The 17,088-nt window shown below is 52.6% G+C and overlaps 1 long non-coding RNA gene across 1 annotated transcript; it reads left to right on the top strand.

The window, feature by feature from the left end:
- The first annotated feature begins 5,952 nt into the window (after positions 1-5,952).
- Positions 5,953-11,534, top strand: LOC121035248 (uncharacterized). The gene is made up of 3 exons (XR_005792823.1): positions 5,953-6,060; positions 6,408-6,605; positions 10,975-11,534. It is a non-coding gene; the product is annotated as an uncharacterized LOC121035248 (long non-coding RNA).
- Positions 11,535-17,088: the final 5,554 nt, after the last annotated feature.

Here is a 17,088-nt window from a genome sequence, read left to right as displayed (position 1 = left end):
AGGCGAGCAGGGTGATCCGTCCTTCCCAGCCCATTAACACAGCACATGCGGAGCAAGGTTAATGGAACCGAGATGGGGCTGGCAGGAGCGGGGGAGCCCCGTGGGGACCGTGCATCCCACCTCCTGTCGCTCAGCGTACTCTCCCCTCTTCCCCGCGCTGGGCCCATTCAAGGAATGTGTCCATCTGTGCTCCTCTGCTTCCAAGAGACGGAGGGGAGGAGGGGCCGAGGGATGCGGAGGCAAGGGGCCGTCTTTCTCCAGTGCTCTTACCCACGGGGCCCTGAGGGAGGGCAGCCACCAGCTCAGTTAAGGGAGTCATTAGAAGAGAAAACCCGTTTTTATGCTCACAGACAGGTTGTGTGATTGCATTGTGAGTGCAGACAGAGGCAGGCTGCAAAGCTCGGTGCACTGGGGCCTCCCTGTGTGCCAGGCAAGGTCCTAGAAGGGCACGAGAGAAAGAAGGGCCACCCCTGGGTGAGTGCCATTCCCATCAGCATGCTCCCTGGCCCCACCATTTACTCCTAAGTGGAAGGAAATGGCTCCAAAAGGTGCAGATGAGTCTGAGATCCGCCAGCAAATCAGATGCAGATTAGGTTGGAGGGAGGAGGTGAGAAGGTACCCCATCTTCGGGGAGGCTACAAGGTCAGTGGGTACAAATTGCACAGATGAAAATGACCCACTTCATAACCTGAGATCTGGGTGCGTTTTCACACCCACTGATTTGAAAACCGGCCAAACCTGCTCAGGTGACTTTCCTTCTGAGGAAGGAAGGAGAGAGACCTCGCTCTGTGGTTCCTTAGGCAACGGAGGTGCTGCACTGCTCCCTGCGGTCCAGGCCTCAGAGGGGAGACCCTACCAGAGTCCCGCCCTCCTCCCGTCCCAGCCACGCTCACTCTCCCACCGGGGGACATGTGCACAGTTCATGCACACAGACAGTCGGGACAACTTGTCACGGGACAGTGTGCTCAGGTCCCCTGATGACGTGAGATGTGAGATGCTTCAGAAGCAACTCAAGTGGATGCTAGGAAGGACTTTCCGGGCACTTATGACACAGTGACTGGGGGAAGTCGCCCTAGCCCTTGTCCTGAGAACATTTACAAATAGGACTGTTAACTGACACCTCCCAAGATAGGTACTTCCAACACCTCACCTTTCCATAGGACCTGGCAGTTTACAAAGTACCTTCGTGTCCATCCTCATTGGTTTCTGGAAGGTAATCAGATTATAGATGTTGCAGAGGCAGGGCAATGAGGCTCAGTGGTTCAGTGACGTGGCCACGTTCGCAAAGCCGGTAACCGGGGAGCTGGGACCACAGCTGAGCTCTCCCTGGACTCCATTTCTCTTCCATTTACCTTGGAGTCTGTGTCTGGTGTTGTGGGTGAAGGGCTGCTGTGGGTGCTTCTGGAAGGTCCTGCCCAGCAGAGACAATGGGAAACCAACGGCATGGCTCAGGCCATCCCCCTCCCCTTTGGGTCTTTGTTCTTAGCCCAAGACCCTCCCACCAAACTGAAGTTGAACCCAGACGGGAGAAAGGTGGGTCGGGAGCCACCACTGTCCTTCTGACACAGGAGGCTGCAAGGCCGAAGGGCCTGGAGAGGTACAGAATTTGAAACCAGGGAGGTGTGTGTATATGTGCCTTTGTGTGCGTGTGTGGTTTGGGAACAAGCAACTTCTGCTTCCTAATGAAAAAATAAAAGCTTGAAAGGGATTTGTTAAATCAACTGAAAGGGGCCCCTGGGATCTCCTTCTCTCTCATGCACAAACACTTTCCCAGTGCGCAAATGAATCAGGACCCACATGGATCCGATTTCACTCAGAAACTGCACTGGTGTGTAAAACCCAGAGAGGAAAATTGCCAGGGGCCAAGTTTGTTTTCGTGTCTCTGTCCACACACTCCCAGAAGTTTGTTCTGGCCTCTCTACCCTCTGGGGAGATGGGGTGTTTGCGTGTTCAGGTGGGAGGCGGAGGAAGAGAAGTCCCTATCGTGAAGTCTGGACCAGGTGAGCTCCTGAAAAACTGGGATTAGATGCGTTATTTATCAAGGACTGCGCGGGTCCTGCTCCCGAGACATGGAGACTCAGCCCAGGAAACGAGGACGGATGCTCTCGGGTCCTCCAGAAAGGGGCTCAAAGGCGATGGGAGAGTATCTTCACCCTCCTTTCTGTCTCTCTGGGTCTTTCTCTTAGGGCCTGATTAACTAGACAATGTGCAGGGTGGGGCTGCCCTAGAAAACGTCCCACTGGAAAAAAACCCTGGGGGTCTGCCTCGTGACCCAAAGATATGCTTTGGGGGGATGTTTGAGAAACCCAAGCTCAGCCCACACGTGGTCGTCCCGCTGAGGACTGGAGGGTAACTGCAAGTTGCTTGTGGTATAATAAAAAATACTATATGAAATAAAATAAAATAAAAACATCTGGTCCGGTCTTCGTCCGGGGTTCCTGGCAAAGAGTTCCTCCAGCCCTTGGAATCTTCCTGAGTGATAAGAGTGTCTTTTGCGTGCTGATGCCAGGACTCCAGCTGGGTTGGAATGTGTGTGTGTGTGGGGGGGGGGGGGGGCCACACAGCTTCAGGATGGGGGCTGGTGGCCAGAAAGCCTGAGCCCGGGTTAGAGGTTTGGAACTCTAGAGAGGGACTGGAGATTGAGTTCCAATTACCAGCAGCCATTGGTTTAATCAACCATGCCTCCATAACGGAGCCTCCATAAAACCCCCTAGCCAACAGGGTTTGGAGAGCTTCCGCGCTGGTGAAAATACTGATGTGCTGGGGATATGGTGCGCAGGGAGGGCGGGGGAGTTCTGCCACCCCACCCCTCCCTCATTTCTTACCCTGAGCGTCTCTTCCATCGGTCGCGTCCTTTCTAATAAACTGGTGAACATAAATAAAGTGTTTCTCTGAGTTCTGTGAGTCGTTCTGTGAAATTATTGCACCTGAGAGGAGGCTGTGAGAACTCACGATTTACAGCCAGTCAGTCAGGACTTGTGACTGGTGTTTGGAGTGGGGGTGGTCTTGTGGGACTGAGCCCTGTGACCTGGGGGGTCTGACACTAACTCTGGGTCGTTAGCGTCAGAATAGGATTGAATTATGGGACACAGGGTTGGTTTCAGAGAGTACAGAACTGGTCGTAGTGTGGAAAAGCCACACGTTATTTGTTGTCAGAAAGAAGACGCAGGGCGCCTGGGTGGCTCCGTCGGTTAAGCGTCCGCCTTTGGCTCAGGTCACGATCTCACGGTTCGTGGGTTCGAGCCCCGCATCGGGCTCTGTGCTGACAGCTCCAAACCTGGAGCCTGCTTCGAATTCTGTGTCTCCCTCTTGTGCTCTGTTTTTGTCTTTCAAAAATAAATAAACGTTTAAAAAAATTAAAGAGAAGAAAGAAAGAAAGAAAGAAAGATGACACAGCATTGCCAGAGCCCCACTGTCCCAGGCCCCTTGTCCCCAGACGGACAGGAAACAGGACAATAATTATAGGAGATGACCAGTGAGGGTCACTGGAGACCGAAAAGGGGCCTAGACAGACCCCGGTTTCATGTGCCAGCTGCCGACGCCCCCCGTAGGGTGTCTCTCCAGGTGGCAAAGAATCTTGCAGGTGCCTGGAGCCCCCACACACGCTCTCAGTCCCACCTTCTGATGTGGGGGAGACAAGGCTTGGTGATCGTCCTCTGCCTGGAGCCTCCAGTCCTGAAAACCCTATCCCAAAGGGCTTCCAAGTTAAAGCCCAGACCATCGCGCAGCTCTCCCGGGGTCACACAGCAAGTGGTGACTGTTTCTAGGCACAGATGCTGTCTCCTACTTCCCACGAAAATGCCGAAGCCACAGGCCACGCCGCCTCTCCCCTCTCTAGGGAAGCACAGGGTGGCCTGGCACCACCTCCTTTCCCCCGCTGCCTGGGTGCCCGGGTCCTCTGAAGTGGAGGCCCTCCAGAAGTACCTGGTACCTGAAAAGAGAACCGATTGGCCCCCTGATGCCAAAGGAACACTGCAAAATCAAAATTAATAAAGGTTTGATTGCATGTCTACAAAACATGTCAACTAGTCAACTGCCACTTCACTCAACTCCCGGTTATGCTAAATTATAATTAATGTGGAGTGTGTGTGCAGCTTAAGATGACTGATACATTGTGTGGCCTCCCAAGTATCAGACTGAATAGCACACGGAGGTCATAAAATGACCCGGTCCCCCTCCCCATCCCTGCTTCTGCATCAGAAAGCTGACAAAAGACTCGGAGGAAAAGGAGCAGGGAAGTTTCAGCTGGGGCGTGGGGTGCAGGGAGGAGCCCAGCTCTGCTCCTGCGTGAGGCTTCTGGACCACAGAAGGCAATCTAGCTCATGGCCCGCCCTTTCCATCAAACTTCAAATAACTGCCCATTCTTCCACTAACTCAGGATGATGGCCAATCCAAATATCGTTTGAGCTTGGCCGTCAGGCAGCGTCACAACCGAATGCCCCTAGGCTGGACCCCCAAGTTTGGGGGGTCCAGTCCACCTAGGAATGGCTGGGGGTGCCACTGGGGTAGTGAATGGTCCACATTTATTCAACAGCCTTCAACAAACACCGGTGCTGGGCATTATGTTCAATCCGGGGGGTGCAAAAGTGAGCAAAACAGCCCCCGCTTCCCTTATGGAGGGCGGTGTCTTATAGACCACAATGGCCAGAGTTGGTGCCATAACCCTTTCTCATTTGGCTCTAGAAAGCTCCCTGGGAGCAGTCAGGGCAGACGTTAGTTGAGCTTTATCTCCTTTTTCAGAAAGGCCATTGAAGGCGCCCAAGGTGACAGCTACAGAGCCCGGACTGCCTTTCCCCACGTGCTGTTTACTCCGTTAACAGGCCAGGCCTCTCGGGGATGGCCATGGGGGTGCTGTCCAGACAGCCAAGGACTGCTGTCTGAGACTGCTGGCCTTGGGATCCACTTGCAGGCTGAGCCTGCAGCCCTGCCCCCAGAGGAGGGGAGGCTGTATCCAGCGGGGGGGGGGGGGGGGGGGGGCGCGGGGGGCTGGCTGCCAGGGCCCAAGGGCTGCTCCACTGCGCTCTGCGAGCTTCTGATGTTATCTGCAGCTAATCAGCTATTTATTTCAGCCAATTCATTACGTTCTCTTTGAACTGCGCTTCCTTTTCCGGAGAAAAGCTGCCCTGGAATTGGTTTGAACGTCAAGGGTGAAATGTGCTTGCGGGCTCGGCCGGGCCTGCTCTGTCACCGCGCCTTCAGACGGGGACGGATGGGCAAAGCCCACGCGGCTCTGTCCCAGGAGCAAGCGTCCTGCCAGTCCTGCCTGCCAAGGTGCTAAATCAGCCCCGGCTTCATCCCCCCTCCCCGACTGGCTATCTCCATCATCAGCATCAAAGCGTCCCGAGCTCCATCAGGGCGCTGGGCTCCCCAGCAAATCCTTTGTCTCCTGCTTCAATCCCTCCGGAGCCAGCCAGCGCCTGGCTTAGCTCTGCTCCAGCCCTCCCTGTGGGCTCTGTCACCCCCATCACCCAGCCTGATCCTGTCACCTGCTCCACCAGCCCCCCCTCTGGCCCGCAGCCACCCCAGATGAAAATCTACTTCCTGCCATCACTCAGGCTCCTCTCTCCCCCCCCCCCCCCCCCCCCCCCCCCCCCCCCCCCGCATCAGATTTTACCGCCCAGTGCGCTGGGCTGGGCCTATCCTTGCTCCTCTCTGACTCCCTGAGAGGGCAATGGGAACATGGGAGGCTGGGGAAGGGGGCTTCTCCTCATTTTCAGCCTCCAGACTCTCCCCAGGGGCTGGCAAGGTGGGATCTCACCAAAGCAAGCTGGGAAAAGCCCCAGAGCGGCGGGTCACCCTGGCCAGAGAGTGTGGTTTCCCTACAGGACGCTCTCTCCCTCTGAACTCCAGCAGCTTCAACTTGGGGCTGCATCACTGTCCCAAGATGGCTGCCTCCCTGGGAATCCAGTTGCTATGGCAACAAGAAGGCGCCCCCCCCCCCCCCCCCAGAGGCAGGGGGTAGGGAGCCGGAGGGTGCAGAGTGACATGAAATTTGACCACTGTGGCTGTGTTGTGCCCTCCTTCCCCCATCTCAAGGGACGTGGCCCTTCTGGAGCACAGGTGGGCAGGTGTCCCACGGCGGGCTTTGTGGCAGAAATGGCAAGGGAGCCGCAGGGACGGTGCCACTGCCAGGGCAGCCTGTCGTTCTGGGGGATTTGGGGAACCCGTGGGCCGCGGAGCACAGAAATAGAATTATCCTCTAAGTCCGAACCCGCGATACATCTGTCTGGCCAGAGCTTCCCTGTGACAGAGCTGCCAAGACCACTTTATGGGAAAGGCTTTACCCTAGAAGCTGTCAACCTCAAAGTTAGGATCGTGCCCCAACTCCTGCCACTTCCCTAACAGCCCCTTTGGAGATGGCACTCATGAGTGACCTACACCCTCCCTTAACCTATTTATATTTTCAGACTGTGACATCTCTTCGGGGAATGAGCTCCCTGAATTTATGGCCAGCTGCTCAGAGGAGCGTTCCCCTTGATCTGCTCCGTACCCATCTGATGTGCGCGTTAAAGGAATCCCCTAGTGTTCGGTGCTTTGGGATTTGGTGAACGACTCTTCATCCTGCCCTTCCAACCCTCACGGCAGCATACACTTTAATTTCAAAGGTGAGTATTTCACGATGCCCCATGTGCTCCAGGTGACTTTACAATAGTACCTCATTTATTCCTGACGACCCCGGGAGGTGGCAATTCTAATCTGCATTTCAAAGGTGAGCCAACCGACCTGCGGAGGAGAGTTGACTTGTCCACCAGCTGGCACAAGGCAGAGGTGGGATTCCAATAGGTCTGGCAATATGGTCGGTACTTCTCCCAGGAGGACCCAGCTACTCTCAGGAACCTGTTTGTCCTGGAAGGGCAAGAATTAAAATAAGAGACTTAATTGTCCCGGTTGAAAATAAGAAGACTTCTTCCTCCTCTCCCTTTTCTTTCGGAGTTTTTTCCTGTGTCCTTTTCAAATGTTTGGAAATCCTTATAACGGCTAGATGAGTCTCCTGCTGGTCCCAGAGCTCAGGCGTTTCCTCAAAGACCCGAGAGCCATCTTTTTGAAATGCAAACATCAAGAGAGAGAGGGCACATCACTCTCCGTTCCCGTGGGAAGGTAGGAGCCTAACTTTGGTGGTTGCCTTGCTCCCGTTTGCAAAACTACCTCCCGTTGCAAATTCTGCGTTTGTTTTTCCTCTGGATAAAGCCAATAAACTAACACAGATGGTCGCCCAGTTACCAGGTAAAGGCAGGATGTGTGACAAATGGCGCTATCAACACCTCTTATATGAGGATGAGTTCTCGTCGATCATGGTGTATAAACAAGGGGTATGTATGTAGATAATGGGTTGTGGCCACTTGGTTACCGAAGGGGATCAGAATAAGCCACCCCAAAGTATGCCCCTTTGGCATATGGATTGTTTTGAGCGGAAGGCCACAGAGGAACGGCAGATGCAGGAAAACTTCTAAAATCAGAGCATAAATGGCTCTTTTGTCAAGAAAATTTACATTGATAAAGGAACATTCTGTCTTTGAATTCTCGTAGGTGATAAGCGGTGATGCCCATCGCCTTCTGGTTTAATGCGTATTTGATAAGAACACTGTTCCCTCTACCTTGGTGGAGGTTTTCTGGGTTGGGAGATTTTTTTTTTTTTTATTTCACTTCCCCTACAGTCCCTTTGCCTTTCCAATCATAGATTCCCTGTGCTTTGAATGTGTGCCTCTCACCCCTAAGACTGGATGCTCATGGATGTTCAGGTTCCCGGTGTCAGGGGGCGTGGTCTATTCTGAATTAAGCTTTGCTGGTGTGTGAACAGGTATCTGACCCCAGCGAAGGGTGATCCTTCCCTGCCTTCTTAGGTAACTGTTAGGCCATCCCACATTTGGGGGGAGGTTTTAGCAACTACTGCTTTAGCCAGCAGAGCTGCCCCCCCCAACTGACATCACCCCTGTCTTCAAAAACCTTTGAGGTCTAAGAGGTGAAGTCACAACTTTGTCATGTACCACTCCCCCCACCAGCATAACTTCTGCTGCTCTTCCAATTTATCTCCCTATTCCTTTCTGTCCCCTGCCCCGCAGATAATCCACTCAGCCTTGCATTATTTTCAAGTGCCTTCACTCACTTCGTTCCTTCTGGCTTGGAATGTATCCTCTTCGGGTCTCCACCCAGGCAAGGTCTAGGTTTTCTTCAAGAAGCAGCCCCCGTGCTCCTCCCCCTGCAAATATCAAAACAAGACCCCCGCCAGCACCTTCAGGCTGCACCACGCTATGCACAGACCTCATCTCGAAGTTTTTGTCTGGTCGGTGTCCCCGGCTAGGTCTGTGACACGTCCTCTGCAGCACACAGTTGTTTGAGGACGCGACCCATCTCCCTTTTGCATCACATCATCCAACTGCACCGAGCCCAGGGCCGTGCCTGCCTACCCGACTCGGTGCTCAGGCAGGGCCAGCCTTGGTGACGAAGGTGGGTCCTACAGCCTCAGGTGACACGTAGACTGGTATAGGGTTTCCCAAAGGGGAGGAACTGAGAGGCCTTATGTTTGTTCCTCCTCCGCAGTTGAGGGTCACAGACTCTTTCTCAGCTAATCAGCAGGTGGAAATGTAACCATCCCGACTGGGCCACCCAGCACAAGGCCTTCCTGCTCCCCTTCCCTCTCCAGAGTAATAAACAGAGTCGTTACCAGGTGCCTCTTGCAGCCTTCTGTGCTGGCAGGTTATTTATATGCAAATTTGCCTGTCTGTGGTGGTGGAGGCTCATAAACATGATAACAGAAGCTTCTGTAGGGGCTGGGACGTGATGGAGGGTGGGGAGAGGCCCTCTAGCTTCTGCGAGGAGAGTTAATATGGGATTAGCCACAACCAATTAGATGGTATCGAACCCAAAGGGACCAGGCAGCTTAGCTAAACTGAAGATCCGGCTGAGGGAGGGGGCTGTGGCTGTCGGGAGGGCCTCAGGCACTGGCGGAGCCATCCCCCAGGAAGCCAGGCTTCGGGGTAGAGTCCCTGACCCAGGCCCCTTGGAAAGGGGCCCTGAGAGGGAGGAAGGGCACGACCCTGACCTTCACAGCAATCCTGGCATCTGTGGATGCCAGCAGGAAGCATCCCCTGCTCTGCAGGTGCAAAGGTATGACAGCCCATGCTTTCGTGCCCTGGTCCCTTCACCCCTGCTCACCTTCACCTCTGCCTGATAGACTGGAACCCATCCTCTGGAACTCCCCTGGGATGCCCTCCCCGCCCCAACAAAGCCTTGCTTAGCCTGCCCTGCTCTGAGGTCCTGTAGGACATGGACACGCCTCCGTATGCCACTCACCACACTTTGTCTCCGGGTCTGTCCCCCATCTGGACCACAGCGTCATGGCATCATTCACCTTTGGCTCTCCGGTCCACAGTACGGTGTTTGGCACAAAATAGATGCTCAGTGAACGTTTGGGTGGGAAACTGGGAAGGGAAATACAAAGAAAGCCAAAGACATTTGGACTTAAATGCTGACATTACTTGACTACTCCCCCCCAAAGTATGTCTCCTTAGCGCATGGGTTGTTTAGAGCTAAAGGCCATGGAGAGCCAACAGGTATAGGGAAAGCTCTATAACAGGGAACGAGCTTTCCTTTTGTAGAGGGAATTGACATCAATCAAGGAAATTTCCATTTGGAAAAGTGTCTCTCCTGTACCTGGAAGAGGAGACTCTTCACTACTTTAAAAAAAATTTTTTTTTAATGTTTTATTTATTTTTGAGAGAGAAAGAGAGAGAGAGAGAGAGAAAGAGAGACAGAGTACGAGCGGGGGAGGGGTAGAGAGCGAGGGAAACGCAGAATCCACGAAGCTGTCTCCAGGCTCCGAGCTGTCAGCACAGAGCCCGACGCGGGACTCGAACCCGTGAACCACAGGATCATGACCTGAGCCGAAGTCGGACGCTTAACCCACTGAGCCACCCAGGTGCCCCAGACTTTTCGCAACTCTTATTAGTGGAACAGGTCCTGACTTATATCTGCATACCCAGCCCTACTAAACAACTCCTATACCCCCCATTTTTTCCGGTTACCTCCCCACAACTTGCCACCCCGGCCCCAAAGCCCCCTTTTCCTTTATGTAGTCTAAGACGGAACAGGAGTCCAAGTCTATCCGCCCCTTGGGGGATTACTCACTATTGGGAGCTCCCACGTATACGTGGGATGAAGCACACATTAATACATTTCTGTTTTCTCTTGTTAATCTGTCTGTGGTCAGGCTAATTACAGGGCCACAGCTGGAGAACCCAAGGTGGACAGAGGAAAATATTTTTTCCCTCCCTACATGCTGCTTTTGTGATCTTGGGCAAGTGATCGTACTCTTTGGCCTCAGTTTCCTCATCTGTAAAATGGGGGTAACAGCCCCTCAAATGACTCTCCTATGTGTAGAGCTTGTAAACCTGACCCTTAGTTTGCTCAGTAAAGTTAGCTATGTTTCCCTTGCCATTAACGGCTTCCCTTCCCACCCTCCAGGGCATCAGGTCACTGGTCACACATTCTCTTTTCTCTCAAGGGGAGTCCGTCCCCGGGGAAGGCAATCAGGAGAGATGAATTCAGCAATCAGGAAAGCAAAGACTTGCGGATAATAGAGTAGGAAGAGAGAGGAGAATTGGTTGGAGACAGAGAATGGAAAATGAGCCACAGCTTCTGAAAGGGCCTTTTGATTGTGAGGGTGTCCCTGAGAGTAGCAGGAAGCTCGTGTGCAGCCACAGAGAAAAGGCTAGGAGTGCGGAGTGAGGAGCGGAAACCTTGGTCTGCTTTCTGGGCCGGTCAGCAAGCGGGCACCCTGTCCCTTGGACCCCTGCCCGGGGCCAGGAGGCGTCCTCCACCCAGGCCAGGGCCTGGACGTGAGGCGGGGAAAGCGCTGCTGCTCTCGATTTTCGCGCAACCCAGGGGCTGAAACACGACTTGACGACCTCCATTCGGACCTCGGTCTGTGCTTTCTAACCGACTGAGTTCTTCTTTCCCGTTTCTCTCTTACCTCAGGCAAAAGACCCTGAGGGTGAAGCTGAAACTACCCCCCTCAAGCAATAATGACTATCCCATGGCAGCAAGACCCCAAGGCAATGATCCACCTGACCTTTATTGCCCACCTACGGAACCCACAGACCTTTGCCCCGTACTTGCCTTCTATAAACCTGGAGGTCTTTTCAGCACTTTGGAGATGGCCTTTGAGATGTTGGTCCTCTGTCTTGCTGATGTCAGCCCCACTGAGAGCGGCTGCACCTGCTCAACTTGGGACCCCTGGAGCCAGGCACTCTAGCACCCCTGCGCCCCGGCTACAGGGCCTGATGCTGGGCCCCAAAACCCCATCTCTAAGGAATCCCTCCTTGAAGACCTCCAGGGGTTCTGGCCACTTCCCCAGCTGCTCTGTGTGCCTGTCACTGTGCTGTGACAAGGCATTATGCTCCGTTTGGCCGCTCAAGGGTGTCCTTCGACCTCACGGAACGTGCAGGCCAGTAGGAGCCGTGCGCCTCGCTGAGTCCAAAGCACTTAAAAAAATTTTTTTTAATTAAATTAATTAATTAATAAAATAAAATTTAATTAATTTAATTAAAATTCATTTTAAAAAATTGTTTTAACGTTTATTTATTTTTGAGAAAGAGAGAAAGAGCAAGAATGGGGGAGGGACAGAGAGAGAGGGAGACACAGAATCTGAAACAGGCTCCAGGCTCTGAGCTGTCGGCACAGAGCCCGACGCGGGGCTCGAGCTCACGAACCGCGAGATCATGGCCTGAGCCGAAGACGGACACTTCAGCAACTGAGCCACCCAGGCGCCCCCCCCACAAAGCACTGATTTTACCAATGAGGGAGATGAAGCCTGACAGCCCTTGGGATGGGCTTCATCTCACACCGTGCTTTGTGGTGGGCCTGGATCCCGAGTCCCAGGTCGGAGCTCGCTCTGGGTATTTCCCGTCAGTGCAAAGGGGTCGGCCACCTTCGGTATCAGCCCGGGGATCTTCCTGAGCGTCAGCGCCTGGGCCGAGGAGACTGACAGGCTGCTTGGCAGCAGAGTAGCCATGAGATTTCCTCCCTCCCCTGGGTTCACAGCTATTCTCAGACTGTCTGGGAGTCCCCACTCATGCCCAAACCTCTCTGGGTCTAGTGCCTCACTTCTCAGCACAGATACTCCCTGGCTGGACCCAGGCCTTCTAAAGCAAAGAGGCGGTCCAGCCTGGCAACTTCTTCCTTTGCCTTAAGATACACAAAAACATTGTCGGTTCCCCCTTTGGGTAAGGAAAGCCCAGGCCTCACAGATACAGTGGCTTGGCTCCCCTCCTGGGGAGGGAGTGAGGAGGAAGAGGGGTGGAAATACCTTTCATTCTTTCCCAAAGAGCCTGCAATGGAGAAAGCAAGACACAGCTAGTCTTTCAATAGGCTATTCGGCCACCTAACGTTCTTTTTTTTTTTTTTAATTTTTTTTTTTCAACGTTTATTTATTTTTGGGACAGAGAGAGACAGAGCATGAACAGGGGAGGGGCAGAGAGAGAGGGAGACACAGAATCGGAAACAGGCTCCAGGCTCCGAGCCATCAGCCCAGAGCCCGACGCGGGGCTCGAACTCACGGACCGCGAGATCGTGACCTGGCTGAAGTCGGACACTTAACCGACTGCGCCACCCAGGCGCCCCGCCACCTAACGTTCTTAAGCCACCCCGCCACATTTCTAGACGAATCTGATCATGTCTCCTCTCTGCTTAAAATTGTTCAATGGCTCCCCAGTGCCCTCTGGATAAAACCCAAGCTCCCACCACATAACAACGTCATGATCTGGCTAGAGCTCACTTCTCCAGCCCTGGGATGACGGCTGTCCTTCCTCCCTCTGCTGCGGCCAGATTATTCTGGAATTTAACCATGTGTTTAACCCTGGCCGGCATAGAATGCTTCCTCGCACTTGGTCCCTTAGACAAGCAGTTCCTTCAGCCTGGAACACCTTCCACTCTTTGTTTTAACTCCTCTTCATCCTCCTTCAAGATTCAGAGCGTGGGCCTGGCACGGAGGGGAGACTCACCAAGGCTAAGTGAATTCCACCCTCGGAGATGCTCTGGAAATCCAGGGTCGCCCCCCCCCCCCCCATTTATCCAGCGAACCGTATCTGGAACTTTGAAGTTTTTAGTATTATTTAGCCCACATATTAGTTTAACCCTTTTTATGAGAGTGATAGCTTCCTGTTGTATCTTTAAAATAACTTGATGGAGGAAGTGTCAATGCAGAGGCAGCTGGGTCAGTAGCCTTTGCTCCTCACGTGGAGGTGGGTGGGCCTCCCCATCAGTGTCTTTAGTCAGAACCACCATCCAAGGCCGGGGCCTCTGTGGACCCCTGAGGGAGGCCTCCTCAGCTAGAGACCAGTTGGAGGGTCTCTAGGATACTATCCAGCCACGACCACATCCTTGGCACTGAGGGGCAGGGGTTGGGGACTCTACCCATGAGAGTCTGTAGGCCTAGGTGTACGGAAGGAGCCTAGGATAGAAGACCAGGCACCCAGGGATTGGCATTCCCACGGCACCTTCTCCAGGAAGCATTCCTGGACGACCACACCCCACACATGCATTTGCCCACGAGAATCTCACCCAACAATGATCGTGCTTCCACTTTCTCGGCTTCCAGGGCTTCCAACCTTGGGGTCCATTTTCTCCTCCTTCTCCATAAGTCTCAATATCACGTTGGTCACTGGGCAATTTCCATTTCTCCTAAGCAATGTGCTTGAGGCCATTTCTAGGCTGGTCAGCCTGGTCTGGGTTTACATCCTCCTAGTGGGCCTCCAGACTTCAGACTCTGGCCCCTCTAACCTACTTTTCATACAAGTACCCGAGTGAGTCTTCCTTACATTCTGCTGTCCTCTTGTGACTCCCTTACTCAATAATCTTCCATGGCTCCCTCTTTTCTAGTACACAGAAGCCAACGTACCATCTAATCCTCACCTGTTCATCCTATGTTTCGTCTCTTCTCAGCCTGTTTACCGGTGACCTTCATTCGCATGGGCAAATCAATGGCCCCCTTTCAAGTCTTCGCCATGGTTGGCTTTTTCTGAAATTCTCTTATCCCCAGATGCTCCTCCTACCCCTCAATGATGCCTACTCAGTTTCTCAGATCATTCCTGTTTCTTTACTTTTTGTCCAAATCTTAAACGTTGATGTTCCTTAATCTCCTGTCCTTGGGACTTTCTTCTCCCTCTACGTCCGTGCTCTCCTCGGGGGATCTCGTCCAGCTGCAGCGCTTCAGCCATATGCTACCTATTTGCTGTTGTTTATAAATCTACATCTTTAGTCAAGACTAGTGGTCTCCAAGGGGGTGTGTACTAGATGATCTCTTGAGGTGTAAGAAGAAAGGACTGCTCATACAGCTCATAGGTTCGAACCCCGTGCTGACAGCTCAGAGCCTGGAGCCTGCTTTGCGTTCTGTGTCTCCCTCTCTCTCTCTCTCTCTCTCTCTCTCTGCCCCTCCCCTGCTCGTGTCTGTCCCTTTCTCTCTCTCAAAAAAAATCAACATTTAAAAAATTTTTAAAGATGCCTTACTCATCCTTATATTGCCGACATATGTTAGAGTATGGGTAAATGGAGGCACGTCTAAGTAATGTCAGCTGAACCGAATAGAAAGCAGGAGTGCTTGGCTGGCATGAGGTAAGGATGACAGGCAGAGAGATGAGACTGCCCCAGCTGAGCTCGGCTGCTCGAGATGCCGCAGCGTGGTGCCTGGCAAGTGCCGGGCAGTCTGAGAAGTTAGCCTGACTTCCTCGGGTCAAGTGAGGGCCCGGCAAGGACAAGTGCAGGCTGTTTTCTTCCTGTGCAAGTGCTGGTTGTGGGAGAGAGAAGTAGACAGAAGAGGGTTCACCTGCGAGAGGGTGGAGAGCCGTGTGTGTGTGCGTGTGTGTGTGCGCGCGCGCTCGAATGGAGACTGTGCGCAGGGAAATTGTGCTCTCTGTCACCAGAGAGAGCCAAGAGGCGTCTGGGTGACGAGTGTTTTCCTTAGAGTGACTTCTGCCTGTTGTTGCTGAGCAATTGCTGTGAGTGTTCATGGGACACACACACCAGGCTGAGTCTTGGCTGGACACATGCACAGGTGCAGGCCCCTTGCTGGGACAAGCTTGTAGTACAAGGACACTTAGCAAATCATTTGTGTTCCTGGGTTTCTCTTAGGCTTTCACACATTGTCCATTCTCCACTCTGCAGTGGGCCTGGGGTGGTGGGGCCTTGAGAAAGTCTCTCCCTGAGATGTAGTTCCATCATGTTTAGAGTAGAGGTGTGATATGCTTCCCCCCACCTTTTGACCCATGGGCTTTTAGAACACCTTGACATTCAGTCTCAGTGGGAGAACAGAAAGGACGGGGAAGGGGGATCTCTAGGGCAGGAGGGCTGAGCCCGAGCGGACGGGAAAAATGGGAGTCTCCGGTTCCTCCCAAACTGGGCCAAGGTCACATTCTGATTCTCAGTGGAGGCCAGGACAGCATTCTCACTATGCAGTAATATCAGAAAGCTCAGGAGTAAGCAATCGGAATGGGTTTCACTAAGGCCTGTAAGCTCACTCGCTGCCTTTTAGGAAGTTCAAGTCAGGGGCCGGTGTAGATTCAGGCGGAAAGAGAGAGGGCTGGGAAGTGAGCTCAGAACTCGGCTCTGTTCAGCCCACTCCAAGGGCAGAGTGGGCATGACCTGGCCACCAGGGGTCGTACGGACATCAAAGCCAGTCCTCCTCTGGGCAATGCAGATGTGCTAGTTAATTTCATCCCCTCTGGGCTAGAAATCCAGGCCTGGAGTCCCTGAGTCCTCCAGGCTTTATGGCAAATTTCCACACTGAGGCACGGAGAAGTAGGTCCCTGGTCTCCATGACAAAGAGAAAATTGGTTAGGCCTCTAGGACCAGAACTCAGGGGTCCGGATACCTCGTTTCTACTTTTTCTAGTACACCTTATTTTCTAAATAGAATAAATGCTCTGGAAACCCCTGCCATCCATGGCGTCTGGCAGGGATTTCTAAGAATAGCGGGCAAACTGCTGAAGAGAGATCCCTTTGCAAACCTTTCCTTAGGGGCCTGGAATTTTAAGTCAGGCTCCTCAGCTTGGAAGGGCTTTTACTGGCAAGACCTGGGACAGTACGAGGACTGAAAAGAATTATGAGTACAAATGATTGTAAAACATTGAACAAATGGATATCCAGCAGACTATGGTGATAAATAGATACATAAATAACTGTATGAGCTGAAAGACAGAGAAGCTCATTCACCACTATTGGAAGTGACTTTTGAACCAGTTCTCTTTTCAGGAAATTAGTAATTAAAAGATGGAATTACGCATTTATCCCGCCTTTGTAGGAGGAATTATGGTTAATTCCTGTTGGTGAAGGGGAAACTCTTCTTTGCAAAGAACACTAGCCAATGAGTATGGAATGAGTGGCAGAATGAGAAAAATTATGATTTTGCAATCTTCAAAGAAATAGCCAACGCAGGCAAACATCAATAAATGGTCAATGCATCGGTGATCGTGTTGAAGAACAGGACATTCCAGGGGGTCGAGGTACTGTTCCACAGGTTACTCACTGATTGTAAAAAGGGAAAAGACCATTACTCAATGGCCAGATCTGGCAGAGGCCACCTTAACCAAGTGATGAGAATCCGTGGGAGCACCTGGCCTTATGTGCCTTCTCACGGGAGGAAATATGAAGTTGATAGTATCGCCTGTGAAGTTGTGTTAACTATCTGTTAATTTCTGCGTTGGTCCGCTGGGGCCACCATAGACCACAGACACGGGAGTGGGGGTGCTTAAACAGCAGAAACGTGTTCTTCACGGTTCTGTTATCTGGTCCAAGAACACAGTGCTGGCTGGTTATGGCAAGAGCTCTATTCCTGGCTTGGAGAAGGCTGCCTTCTGGCTGTGTCCTCACATGGTGGGGAGAGAAAAAGAGAGAGCTTCCCTCTCCTTCTCATGAGGACACACTTCCATCAGATTAGGGCCTCGCCCAGATAGCCTCTTTTAATCTTATCTACTCCTAATGATCCTATCTCCAGATACAGTCACATTAGGAGTTAGAGTCTCAACGTATGAATTTGGTGATGGTGGTGGGCACAATTTAGTCTATAGCAAAACACAACAAAATACCCCACACTTTGGTG

The sequence above is a fragment of the Herpailurus yagouaroundi genome, unplaced genomic scaffold (genome assembly GCF_014898765.1).
Source record: "Herpailurus yagouaroundi ecotype Mexico unplaced genomic scaffold, PumYag 161, whole genome shotgun sequence".
NCBI classification, from domain to species: Eukaryota; Metazoa; Chordata; class Mammalia; order Carnivora; family Felidae; genus Herpailurus; species Herpailurus yagouaroundi.
This window is presented reverse-complemented; position numbering and strand designations above follow the sequence as displayed.